Here is a 12,843-nt window from a genome sequence, read left to right on the forward strand (position 1 = left end):
CCATAGCACCAGCCATACCATAGAAAAATCCCACTCCAGCAAAAAGTACAGCAAGTCCACCGTCGAAGACCTATCCCAACTGCAGAGATGACCAATTCCTGCAGAATGGAACCCCATTCCAGTTATTCCAAGTTTAAAAGACAATGCTTTCAATGTTGTTAGGGACTACGTGCTCATGGGAAGATTGTAGTGAAGACTAGCACCTTTTTCACATCTTCATGTCCCACTTACGTGTAAGTGCTATTATTCATGGTGATTATTTTCTTGTTTTTTGCTGATTGAACACATCAATGATTTACATTACATATTGTTGTAAGTAGGCAAGGGTCAATATGGATAGTCATGACGAGCAAAGCTTGCTTGCGCTTTTCAAGGAAGCATTGCAGCAGTATCGGTGTTACCTGAGGAAAACACTTTAATGGCAAGTCTATAAACGAATTTCTAGTGAAGTCTCCTGTGCTAAATTTAGAAGACATTGAATGGAGAAACCTTGTTATGCATTGGTCTCATTCCCAGGATGAGGTACTGTCTATGATATCACATGACAATTTGAACTTCTACTTTTCCGCATGTGCCTTGCGGATCTTTTTTGGCGGAAATCTGCTCGAAGAAGAATTCTGGTTTGAAAAGGACGACAGGATATCGCAAATATGTTGCCTGCTGCTTTGCTCTTGTTAGTACCTGTTGTCCTGTATCACTGTACTTCCATTCATACCTGGTTCATTATGTGACAGCAGTATGCATGATAGCTTGCTTATCAATAGTTCGCTCCAAATTATCTGATCTGTATGCATGGTTACATTAGCGTAGAATATATCCAATGCCAATGAAATTTTTTAGCTCTGCATTGTTCTTGTAAGTACCTACTGTCCTTTATCAGTGTACTTATATTGACAGCTAGTTGTTCACGTACCATCACTCTGCAGCTTATTTTCCTTTGCCCTTCATTTTCTACACATCGGATCTATATTTGCTCTTACCATAAGGTTGGATAACAACGATGGTACTGAAGAAGTTTAGCTCTACATTGCCCTCGGCTGTACCTTTTGCCTGTATCGACGTACTTACATTTATAGCTACTTGGTTATGTAGCGTCACTCTTCATCTTATCTTAAATATTCTCCATTTTTTCTTATATTATCACATCTATATTTATTCTTAACAAAATATAGAATAAAGGCAATGCTTATGAAGATGATTCTGTGGTAAACTTCTTGAATCCCCACCCCATCAGCATGGACAAGTTTGTCCTTCTCAAGCCTTGAAACTTTGTTGTGTATATTTGGTTAGGCATGACTGCAACAATTGTTTATTTTTTATGTTCGCATCAAATTGTATGTTTAAAGTTTATTATGTAGTTCATAAACAAAAGTTTGTCCTTCTCAGTTTAAGTTTTCAGTTGTACAACCAAGTTCCTTCTTCATATCATGTAAATTAAATTATACAGAGCAAGTGATCTTCTTTTGCACTGCATGTATGCTTCTGTTCTTGATCCGTAATCCAGTAGTGTGGTGAACCTACCCACTATAGCACAATGTCATATTCTGCAATGTCTTAACTATGAATGTTGTCATATCATTCTACTATTATTTAAAACGTCTCTTTATTTGCCAATGTGAAATGGGATAAATTAACAGCACACTAACCATTGATACTTATGAGTTCTTGATCTGTAATCCAGTGGTGTCGTGAAGCTGCCAACTCCTTCACAATGTCATTTCCTGCCATGACTTAACCTGAACAATACCATATTGTGTTAATGCTATTTTAAAATGTGTCACTTTATTCGTCAGTAAGAAATGTGATGAATTGTCAGCACTGATACTTATATGTGCAAAACATGTCATCTGTCTGCTTGTTTATCTTTCAGAGTGAGGAGGATATAAGTGTCAAACAAGCGCAGTCTCATCAGCTTGCTCAGCTGCTTGCGCTGCAGCTCCCGAGCAGGGCTAACATTTCTTGAACTCTATTGAAATGCTGTCGATTTTGTATATTATTTTGTCGGCATGTTTATTTGCACTGGTGGCGATCTTTGATGCACATTGTATGTAATCTGCTGTCTGCTTGTGCTTTATTATCATAGTGGCGAACTTTGATGCCCAGTGGATGTAATATGCCGTAATTTCTTTATTGTATAGTCTAGGTTTTTTCTTATTCACGATGTTGCAGTTATTTTACTGTATATATATCATGTCTTCGCAGTAAACCGGCCAAAACGTAAAATTACTGTACATAATCGGGCCGTCATGCAAATCACTATGTATGATCCGCATCATAGGCCCAGTCATCTTGGTCCGTTAACACGCCTAAATGTAAACTGGCCCACTAGTAGATTCAGGCCTTTAATAGGCCGAGTAAACCGTCGGCCCTATTTTCGCAAGAAAACTCAATGGGCTTTTAGGAGGCTGAAAAGTAGGTTGGGCCTGAACGTGCCAAATAGCTCACGGGCCGGTAGCAGGCCAAAATAGACCCCGACCCATGATTGTGCCAATCACATCATGGGCCGTTAACAGACCAAAATTTTCTCGGTCCTTATTTGGCCCAATCAGATTAACGGCTGTGAGCAGGCCGGATGCAAACCGGGCCGTAGTTAGGCCCAACTATATGACGGGCTTTTAACAGGCCGAAATAAATATAGGGCCGAAATGTTAAACGGGCCTTTAATAGGCCGAAACTAATATCAGGCCGAATTACTTAATGGGCCTTTAGCAATTGGGCCCAAAAGCATAGTGCCCAGTTGACGGGCCGAATCTGATATGGGCAATAATTTTGCCCAAAGCCTCTTAAAGGGCCGGATCTGATCTAGGCCGTAATTTGGCCCAGAACGTGGTAGGCTTTTCACGGGCCGGATCTCATATGGGCCTTTATTAGACCCGGAACGTGGCAGGCTGTTAATGGATTGGATCAAATATGGGTCGGCATTTGGCCCAAAACATGGCAGCCTGTTAATGGGCCGGCCCACTAGTGTCCACAAAATCTTATGGGCCTTTAGCTGGGTCGGCCCATTATGGTCTACAAAATCTTGTGGGCCTTTAGTTGAGCCAGCCCATTTAATCTTTATGGGCCACTTTTGGGCCAGTCCACGTGTCAACATATCATAGGCGCATCTCGCCCATTGGATGAGTGACACCTGTTCCAACGCGGAGCTGACACGTGGTTTTGTCGGCCAATGAGAATTTTACACGTGGAAAATCGGCATTGGTCGTGGCTGTTTGCGGGTTATCGGATCCAAAACCAGACCCGGTAGCTTAATGGCGACCCGTTATGGTGGATGCCACATGTCGGTCACCCTTGATGAAAGTACTTCCATGACGCGGCATTTATCGTCATGGAAGTGAACACTTCTGTGATGATAATTTTGGTAATGTCGTGGAACACTTCTACGACAACACAGGTATGACTATCTTAATTCTGTCATAAAATCGTCATGGATGTACATGCATGACAGAAAACGTGACCTACTGTGAAAAACACATATCATCACGGAAGTCTTTTTTTTGTAGTGGGACTTTTTGTGCAAAAACTCACTACACTGATAGATAAGCACACGATCTTCATAATCTATGAGCACAAAAAAAAACACCATCTGTGACATGCACCCATGTTCACAATGATTTCTTAATTTTGCTTCCTCTTTAACTTTGCTATTCCACACATAAGTTGGAGTACAAACATACATACCATACACAAATAATTTAAATTCATCCAAGTTCGTGAACGGTACAAATAACAAAGCACACAAGATATTCGCAAAGGGAAACAGTGCATGTCTGCGAGTGGTTATAAGAGGCAATGCATATTTAAAAAGAAAAATGATCATAATTGATCCGTTGCATATACACATGCAAATCTATGAGTTTTAAGTAATATTCTTCACACTGCAAAATGTGGTGGAACTGCAATCAAGCCTAACCATCCACTCGACTTTCTACAAATCTGAGCGTTACCAACGACAATTGTGACATCAACGTATATACAAAAGCCACATCACAAATCACAACAGAGATGCTCATCAAGCATGGACAGTTTTCACGTCTAGCTTCTTTTCAGCTTCACCGATGACCTCCAGTTGCTCCAACAAGGCGGACAGTTTTCTCATGTCCTCCTCTTGCACTCCCTGAGGAGCCTTCTCTCTGTAGCCCGAAGCATCCATCTTCTGTGACAAGGCATGCTGTAGCCTGCACACATCCACAGCAAACCATGCTACTTACTGATACAATCAAGTACAAAAAGAAACCTAGGCATATATCTTCACTGTTCAAACCAGTTGGAAGAGACAATATAGACTTACTTTTGAATTCCATCTCTCTTTTTCTTTAGCTTTTCACAGTCAGCTTCCGCATTTAGAGCTCCTTGAAGCTGGAGGTACACACTCGGATCTTTGTTCACGACAGTAGTTGCGCAATCAGGTGGAGTTTGATCACTCTCTGCCAGGAGCTGCAGAATTTTCAATATCACATCAGTGGTTAAAGTCCACTACAGGATAGCTCCACTTATGGTTTCAGCATAAAGTACAAAGAACAAAGTACAAACTAATTTCAGATGGCATGGCAGAAAAAATAGGCACTTCCCTAATATAAAAAGAATAACCACATGAAAGTGTAAAGTGAAAACCTTAAGGGACGAGATAGAAGAAAGAGTGACGGCTAAAGATTGATAGCATTGAACAATGGCAGCAATCTCTTGGCTTCGACAAAGTGCAAAAGTAGGTCGCCTGTACATGAAAGAAGAGGCAATAGGATATTATATTTCGGCAAGCCAGATGTACTTAACAAGAGGCAATCAAGCAGTTAGCCTACATAATACAGAAACAGGGAAGTCCAGAAAGTTGATCAACCTTTCATTTGTAATCGTTGGTGGCCTTAGGGATCTTAGTTTGTTCGCAGTTGTCCAGGACCATATCGATTTCGTTTTCAAGGTTATCATATGCCCATTCTTGTGATAAAGAATAGTGTCTTCCCACTGGTAAATATAGGTATCTAAGGTGAAGTTCTCTGGATTTACTTACAATCATCATGAGTGTTTACCTTAACAACAGATGGGTATTCTGATAACATGATGGAACCTTTCTTGCAAGAATCTTTGGGCTGAGGAAGCCGCTGCCATAACTCTTTTGTTACATAGGGCACAAATGGGTGAAGCAGGTGCAAGTCGGTGTCCAGGCAAATCTATAATGCATCTCTACAGGCAGCTCCGGCTGATTCGAACTCTTGAGAGTCATTGAAAAAGTACGGTTTTATGGCCTCTATGAATACATCACATAGTTGGTACTGCCACCATGAGTATATAGCAGATGTTGCATCTGTGAATTTATATGCTTCTAATGAGCTGGCAGTCTTCCCAATAGCCTTGTTAAGTACTAAGAGTATCCATTTACAAATTGGTGGCATTTGAGACACAACAACAGTTGCCGGCGGAGTGTACTGTCCACCAAGCTTGCCCATTGCAAAACGAATGGCATTCCACAATTTATTGCACCATTGTCTGTACCCCACCACTCTCATGATATCCAAATTTATCTTATCAGGCTGTAAAACAAAACAAAAATTATGTTAAAAGATGTGAACTGGAAGCACAATATAACATAAAATCAAATGGGTGTGACTACAACCTCAGAAGTGTAAGAAATCAGTGCAAAGCGGAGGACATCAGTGCCACATTCAGGAATTCCATCAGGAAAATCTTCTTCTTCCCTTCTCTTGCAATTTCTAGTTCATTTGGATCCAGATTTCCTTCTTCCAAATGTTTGAGGAGTTCTTCAAGTGTTATACCATTTATCACGTCAAGGGGATCAATGACATTCCCAAGCAATTTGGACATTTTCTGACCATGTGTATCACGGATCATAGGATGCAAATAAACCTGCAAAAGAAGGCGTGGTCATTACTCAATATACAACTGAAGAATACATTCAACTAGATTGCCTCACTTGACTCGTATAGTTCAAATGGGCTGTAGATCAATATGGTTGGTTCAATAAGTAATTTTCAAATGCAGACCGAAAAATATCTTGCAGCCAGAAATGAAAGGTAAGTCTGCAAGTTTATGCATTTAGTATTACAGTACATTACAGGATCAACTCAGTAGAGCAACAGAGTTCATTCGGGACGAAATTAGAGCGGCTTGTAGAGACAAATGGCGGGGCAGAGAATATCTCAAAATGATCAAGTTCGTCAATTCATCAACAAATATCTGGGGAACTAACATTGTGTTATTTTGAGAAGAAATTACACATACAAAGTAGCCCCATGTGGAGCTTCTAGTTTGTAAAACTATATCTACACATACTGCCAAGATTAAAGGTAGAATGACAGTTTTGGACTCTTAGTTATACTTTTACGTAAGCACAGTTTCACTGTGTGAAAGTGCGTTATATCGACTAGAGGGGGTGAATAGACGATTTTTATGAATTCTTCACTTAGGAATTTGCGGGTGAGGAAATTCCTAAGCGAAGAACTACTTGCAGCGGAATAAGTACTCAGATGTAAACATAACAGAACACAAGCATGGTCATCATGATGAAATGAAGACAAGCACAGAGTACAGAAAGCGTAAACACAGGATAACACGGGATGAAGACAAACAAACTGAAGAAACTGAACTGAGGAAATTGAGAAAGTCTTCAGTCAAAGTCTTTGAACAGATATGAACAGGCACACAACACTGTAATGAGTAAATGAAAGAGTTGAGGAAATAGAACCAGTAAGCTTGGTGAAGACAATGATTTGGTAGAACAGTTCCAACTGCTGTGTCAGTTGTACGTCCGGTTGGAGCGGCTAGGTATTTAAACCTGAGGACACACAGTCCTCACCGTATTCTCCTTGAGCTAAGGTCACATAGACCTCGCCCAAACACTCATGGTAAGTCTTCAGGTGACTTGCAAACCTTCACAAACTCGGTCACTCGGCGATCCACAATTTCCTCTTGGATTCTCTAGACCATGACGCCTAACCGTTTGGAACAAGCACAGTCTTCAAAGGTAACACGCGTCGGATCTATGCAAGATCAATCTCTTCAGTGATGCTCAATCACTTTGGGTTTGTAGGTGTTTGGGTTTGGGTTTTCCTCACTTGATGATTTTCGCTCAAAGTCCTCGGAGGATGGGATGCTCTCAAATGCCCTTCCATGATATGACCGTTAGGCTGGTAGATATTTGGGACAGCTGGCGCATAGCATAGCAACGGTCGGAAATTTTGAGTATCAAATACCTCAGGGCTATCATGTTCCTCACTGTGTGGGCAATCCGCACTGGCGAATTCCTAACTCCTTAGTCAGAACTAATTCCTCAGAGACCAGAAGAACTTCGTCTCTGTCACTAAAGAAATTGATTGAACTGTATGAGATTTGCAATAGCTTCACTCGAAGGGATTGGTAGGTGTAGGATTTGAGTTGAGCATCACATGGAAAGTTTTCCTTAGTATTTCCTCGACCCCCTTTAACAGTACGGTGTTTCCTATAACTCAAGAAGGAGAAAATGAAACAACGAAAACAAAAGTCTTCATGCTTCATGTTCCTCGAATGAATACCAAGTCTTCAAGGTCACACCAATTTCTTCACTTTCAAAGTCTTCAGAAAGTCTTCAGAAATCCAAAATCTTTAGTCGAAGATATTCATTTTTAGGGGTCGACTTTTTCTGTAAATATCAAACTCCTCACAGACTTATAGACCTGTGTACGCTCATAAACACATTAGTCCCTTAACCTATAAGTCTTCAATACACCAAAATCACTAAGGAGCACTAGATGCACTTACGATCTCCCCCTTTTTGGTGATTGATGACAATATAGGTTGAGTTTTCAATGGGGATAAACATATGAAGTGTAAGTACTGATATTGAGGAATTTGATTGCAAGATATAGAAGAACTCCCCCTGAAGATGTGCATAGTGAGGTATTTGCTTTTGAAGCAACGCACACTTGAAGAGTAGAATCATGGAGATCTCCCCCTATATCTTGTAAATCATACACGCATTTGACATATAATATGAAGAATTTGAAATGCATGATGAAATATGATGACTGATGTAATTCAACATGCGTGCATTAACATTAACGAGGAATAAGCATGCAGAAAAACTCAGCAAAAGTATCAGACCACCATAGAGTTTAAGTTTACAACTCAATCGAATAAAGTCTCAGAAGAATGAGAGTTGTAACTTAGCAAAAAACGCCCATATAGATAGACCTTCTTGAAGACTAACTCAAATTTCTCCCCCTTTGCCATCGAATGACCAAAAGGATCGAAAAATGAGGACTAATGCCCCTGAAGAATATCATGTTGATGAAGGAGCGCCAGCGTTGTTGGGGTCGTTTGTTGTTGTAGGGCCTACCGCAGTGTCGTCCAAGTCTTCATACTCGTCGGACTCGCGTGATAAAGAATATGAGCTGGCCACCAAGGAAGGAACCTTGACCTTCTTGAATTTCTTCGGTGGAAGTGAAGACCAGTCAAAGTCCTCCTTGAGACCCATTTGCTTCAGATCTTCTTCACCATATAGATGTGACAGAATAGCCCAGGTGCGACTGAAGAATTCATGGAGGTAGTAATGGTTTTTCTTCAGTGCATTATGTGTAGAAGTCATGTTGTGAAGAATAGAACCAACCTGACGCTTAACCCATTTGTGGTTTCGATCCACCTTCTGGTGAAGACTAAGAAGAAGCTCACGGTCAGTCATTACCCTGGGAGCTGTGGCTTGAGGATTTGGCTTGGATGCATTGGCAGCAGAGTCATGAGTGGCAGAGTCATCATTGGTGGAATAAGATGCAGCTTTGCGAAACTGATCATCCAATGGACGAATGCCTTCATCAATCATAGCTGGAGCCTTGCCCTTGTCATCAGCTGAGGAATCTGTTCGCTTGAGGACTACAATTGGGGGCAATTAGCTGAGGTGATTCTGAAAATCAGCTTTGTAGTTGAGTGAAGACCTTATTCTGAGGAATCTCATAATCCAAGGTGCGTAAGGCTTCAACTCAAACAGAGAGAGTGCAACATTTGCCAGAGTCCTCATGAAGAAATCATGATAATTGACAGGAATGCCATGTATGATGTTGAATAGCAGGTTCTTCATGATGCCAACGATTTCCTCATCAGATGAGTCGTGCCCTATGATTGGACTCAAAGTCTTCGTCAGAATGCGATAGACCGTTCTTGGCACATAGAGCAATTCCTTCACAAGGAATTTGGTCCTTGGGGCTTGAACGGGCTTCAGAAGCTTCATTAGTACTTGCATGTAATGAGCAGTGAGTTCAGGCTCTTGGTACAGACAACAAGCACCTTCAAGGGGAGGACTGATTGGCAGGGCATGAAGTAATTCAGAGGCCGGTGCTTTGTAATGAGTATTTTTGGTCATCCGGTCCAACACCCAAGTGTTGATGTCGTCAGCATCACCTGTGACGTGTAGCGTTGCATAGAACTGAAGAATAAGCTCTTCATTCCAATCAACAATGTCAGTGCAAAAGTTCAGCAGTCCTGCATCATGAAGCACACTGAGGACCGGGGTAAAGCAAGGCAGTGATTCCATGTCCACATGAGGACTATGCTCGTGGTCAAAGACTTTGTCCTTGTTGAAGAGCAGTGAAGAATAAAAATTTGCTTGGCTGGCAGTCCAGAAGCGCTTCCTTCTAAGACGAGCAGAGTCATATGGGTTGTAGTTAGTGAAGAAAACATGCTCGCCAAAGAAGTCATCAGCCTTGAATTTTTGCTTCTTCGAGAAGGGATCCTTTGGCTTGGGCTGAGGAGTATCGGTCAATTGCATCACCACCTCAGGAATCGCAATCTCAGGATCCACAGGCTGAGGAATTTCAGGTTCTTCTTCAGTGGCAGCCTGGGTCTTTGATTCTTCATTAACATTTTATTCAGCACTAGTGGCTGGAATCTCTTCATGAACAGATGATGTGGCATGAGGTTCTTCAGATCCCATTTGAACTGTAGTCACTGGGGACTGGGGAATTTGTTGCAGAGGTGTGAACAGAGGAGAGTTGGGATGCTGACTTTCCCAAAAGTCATCATTTAGCACTGGTGTTGTACATCCAGTGTCCACATCTTCTTCTTCACTCTTTTCCTCAATGTCGGCCTCTTCAGCGGTGAACTGAAGCATGGGCGATGAGACTATTGGGGTTGAAGGGATTGCATCCACTTCAATTTCTTCATCCAACTGCTCTGAAGAAGCAGCAGAAGGAATATCTTCATCTGATCCACTTGGGATCACATATTGTTCATCAAAAGGAACAAGGTCCTTTGATGGCATGGATGAGACAGGAACAACATCAATTGGGTTGTCAAAAGAGCTAGTCAATGGCTTCATCTTCTTCGGAGCTGAAGAATCTGATGAAGTTGATGCTTTCCTTTTCTTCATAGCGGCACGCTCTGCAGCCTTGGTCTTCTTAACATCTGATGCAGAAGGAAGAATTGGAGTTGGGGTAGGTGCAGGAGGAGCAGAGGAATTTGGTTCATTTACTTCAGGCTCAGTGACAGAAGCTTCAGCTAGCCTGACAGTTTCTTCAGGCACAACACTAGTGGTTGCCCTGGCAATTTCTTTAGCGGCTGGAATGTAGTCATCAGCCCTGACACTAGCAGTTTCTTCAGCAGCCTAATTGTCATCAGCGGTGTTGGGATGTTCTTCAGTCGGCTGAGCAGATGCCTCAGCCTGAGGAATTTCTTGTTGCGATGGAGCTGCAACGTTTGAAGTGAACTTCTCAGTTAAATTCACAAACCTGACTTTGGCTCCAAGCCAGTCAGCGCGGTATACGTCAAATTCATCACTGAGTTTCTTAATCTTAGATTGAATAGTGATAAGTTCTTCAATTGTCATAGAGACAACGTTTTTCTTTAGGAAGCGCTCCTTCCTATACTGCGCTTTCTTCAACTGCCTGGCCTTTTCAAATTTCCATTTTTCTTCCTGAATAAAGGCAGTCAGCATATGACTTTGGCCAGGAGTCAGCTTGAAATCAGGCATAGGAGTGTTGGGGTTCTTGTGCCAGAGGTCAATGTAATCAAGGATCAATTTTGGATCCAAAAGTAGAGGCACATTTGTGCCTTTGGCTCTAGCGGCCTTGAGCTGCCTGTCTCTGATGATTTTCGCAAGTTCTTCATCATCAGCTTTGTCTTCATAAAATGGCACTTGAAAGGCGACCTCCTTCTTGTGAGGACTTGGTCGATAGCCTCGTCCAGCCGTGGCCTTTTTCTTCAGCAGAGAGGGGCCGGTTGAAGAATTTGGTGGAGCTAAAGAACTAGCAGAAGCTCTTGAGGCAATGGAGATATCTGTTGTCCTTTGGCACGTGGCGAGATGCACAGGTGCTGAGGATTTTGTCGGAGGAGCTGAGGACTTTGGCAGAGGAGTTGAGGACTTTGGAGGAGCTGGAGCAGCTTGAGGAGTTGGCCGTGAGAGCTTTGAAGAATCTGGCCGTGAGGGCATTGCTGAGGAACTTGGCCATGAGGGCATTTGGGGTGAAGCACTTGGCTTATGAGCAGGCTTCTTTGCCATGGCCTTCTTTGGCTTTCTTGCAGAGGCCATATCAGTGGTAGCAGCAGTAGCAGAGTCTTCATTAAATTTCCTCACTACTTCCTTAGCTATTTTGGCTAGCTTGGCGTGACGCTTGGCCCATGCATTAGGATAATCCTCACCATGCTTGAGGCTGGTGGGATCAGCTTCTTGGCCAGTTTCCAATGGAGGTCTTGGGCATGGAGGATTTAGAGCGAATTTCTTCATATACTTGGGAGTAACATATCTGCACTCCCTCCATTCCCGTGCCCATCTCCTCTCTATCCTTTGTATGCGCACCTTGCGCTGATTTTTGTCCTCCTTTCCAAACTTGGCCTCATCAGGAGTGCAATAATCCTTGTATATGTCATCAGGGATCTCAAAAGCAGTATTGATCTCAGGCCTCTTTCCTCCCTTCTGTGGCTTTTTACCGTCAGCCATTTTCTTCAGCTGACGAATATGAACAACAGAATTTTCTGAAGAGGTGTGCAACTTTTCTTCGAGGAACGCTGTAAATGAGTTAAGTTGATGAGAACCTAGTGATTCTCAGCAGCGGACATGAGTACCTGTGAACAGAGTATAGTTGCGAGGAATTTGGAGAGGTCATATGCGTTCTCAGAAGGTTTTTCACAACGAAGAAGTTTGAGGAAATGACCAGATGAGTCTTGAAGAATTTCACTAAGCGTTCTTTGTCTTAGGTTCTAGAGTTGTGCAGATTGAAAATACACACAATTGAGGAATCTTGAAGAAAAATGTTGCTTAGGGAAACATATCAAGAACAGATGTTATGAGAGGTGTTCAGTGTGTGAAGATTTGAAGAATAAACACCTTTGAAGATTTTGTAGAAAACATTTGAATCAAAGAGGGAAGTAAAAGTAACTTTTAATTACCCTTGATGAAGAACACGACAAACTGGGATGTGTAGATGTGAAGCTCATCAGTTCAGATCTTCCACGCCCTAACTTGGCTGAGGAAGACAGCTACGGCAGCGGCGGAGTGAAGAAATCCACAGCCGGCGCGAGTACGACGGCGACGAGGTCGAGGCAGTGAAGCTCTTCCTCACCGGCGATGATGGAAGTAGCGGCTGCGCTAGGGTTTGAGAAGCTTGAGCTAGAGAGAGATCGAGCGGAGTAAAAACTAAGTGAGGAAGGGGAGGGGTATTTATAGCCGAAGTGAAAAATTGTTCGCCCGAAGAAATTGGATGAACGTGCCCCTGACCCTTCTCATTCGCTTGACATGTGTCACCCATGTACTAAGAGGTGGCGATCGTGTGAGATCGTGGGTGAATAGATAAGTATTGTCGTGGAATGTGGAACGGTTTGAGCGGCAAAAGCCGAAAATATAGATAGGATAAGTTTTAACGTTAC

At 42.4% G+C, this 12,843-nt stretch overlaps 1 pseudogene; it reads right to left on the minus strand.

Annotated features, from left to right (window-relative positions):
* Positions 1 to 3,886: 3,886 nt before the first annotated feature.
* Positions 3,887 to 12,843, minus strand: part of LOC109736291 (valine--tRNA ligase, mitochondrial 1-like) — a 116,901-nt pseudogene continuing 107,944 nt past the window's right edge.

The sequence above is a fragment of the Aegilops tauschii genome, chromosome 5 (assembly GCF_002575655.3).
Source record: "Aegilops tauschii subsp. strangulata cultivar AL8/78 chromosome 5, Aet v6.0, whole genome shotgun sequence".
Taxonomy (NCBI): Eukaryota; Viridiplantae; Streptophyta; class Magnoliopsida; order Poales; family Poaceae; genus Aegilops; species Aegilops tauschii.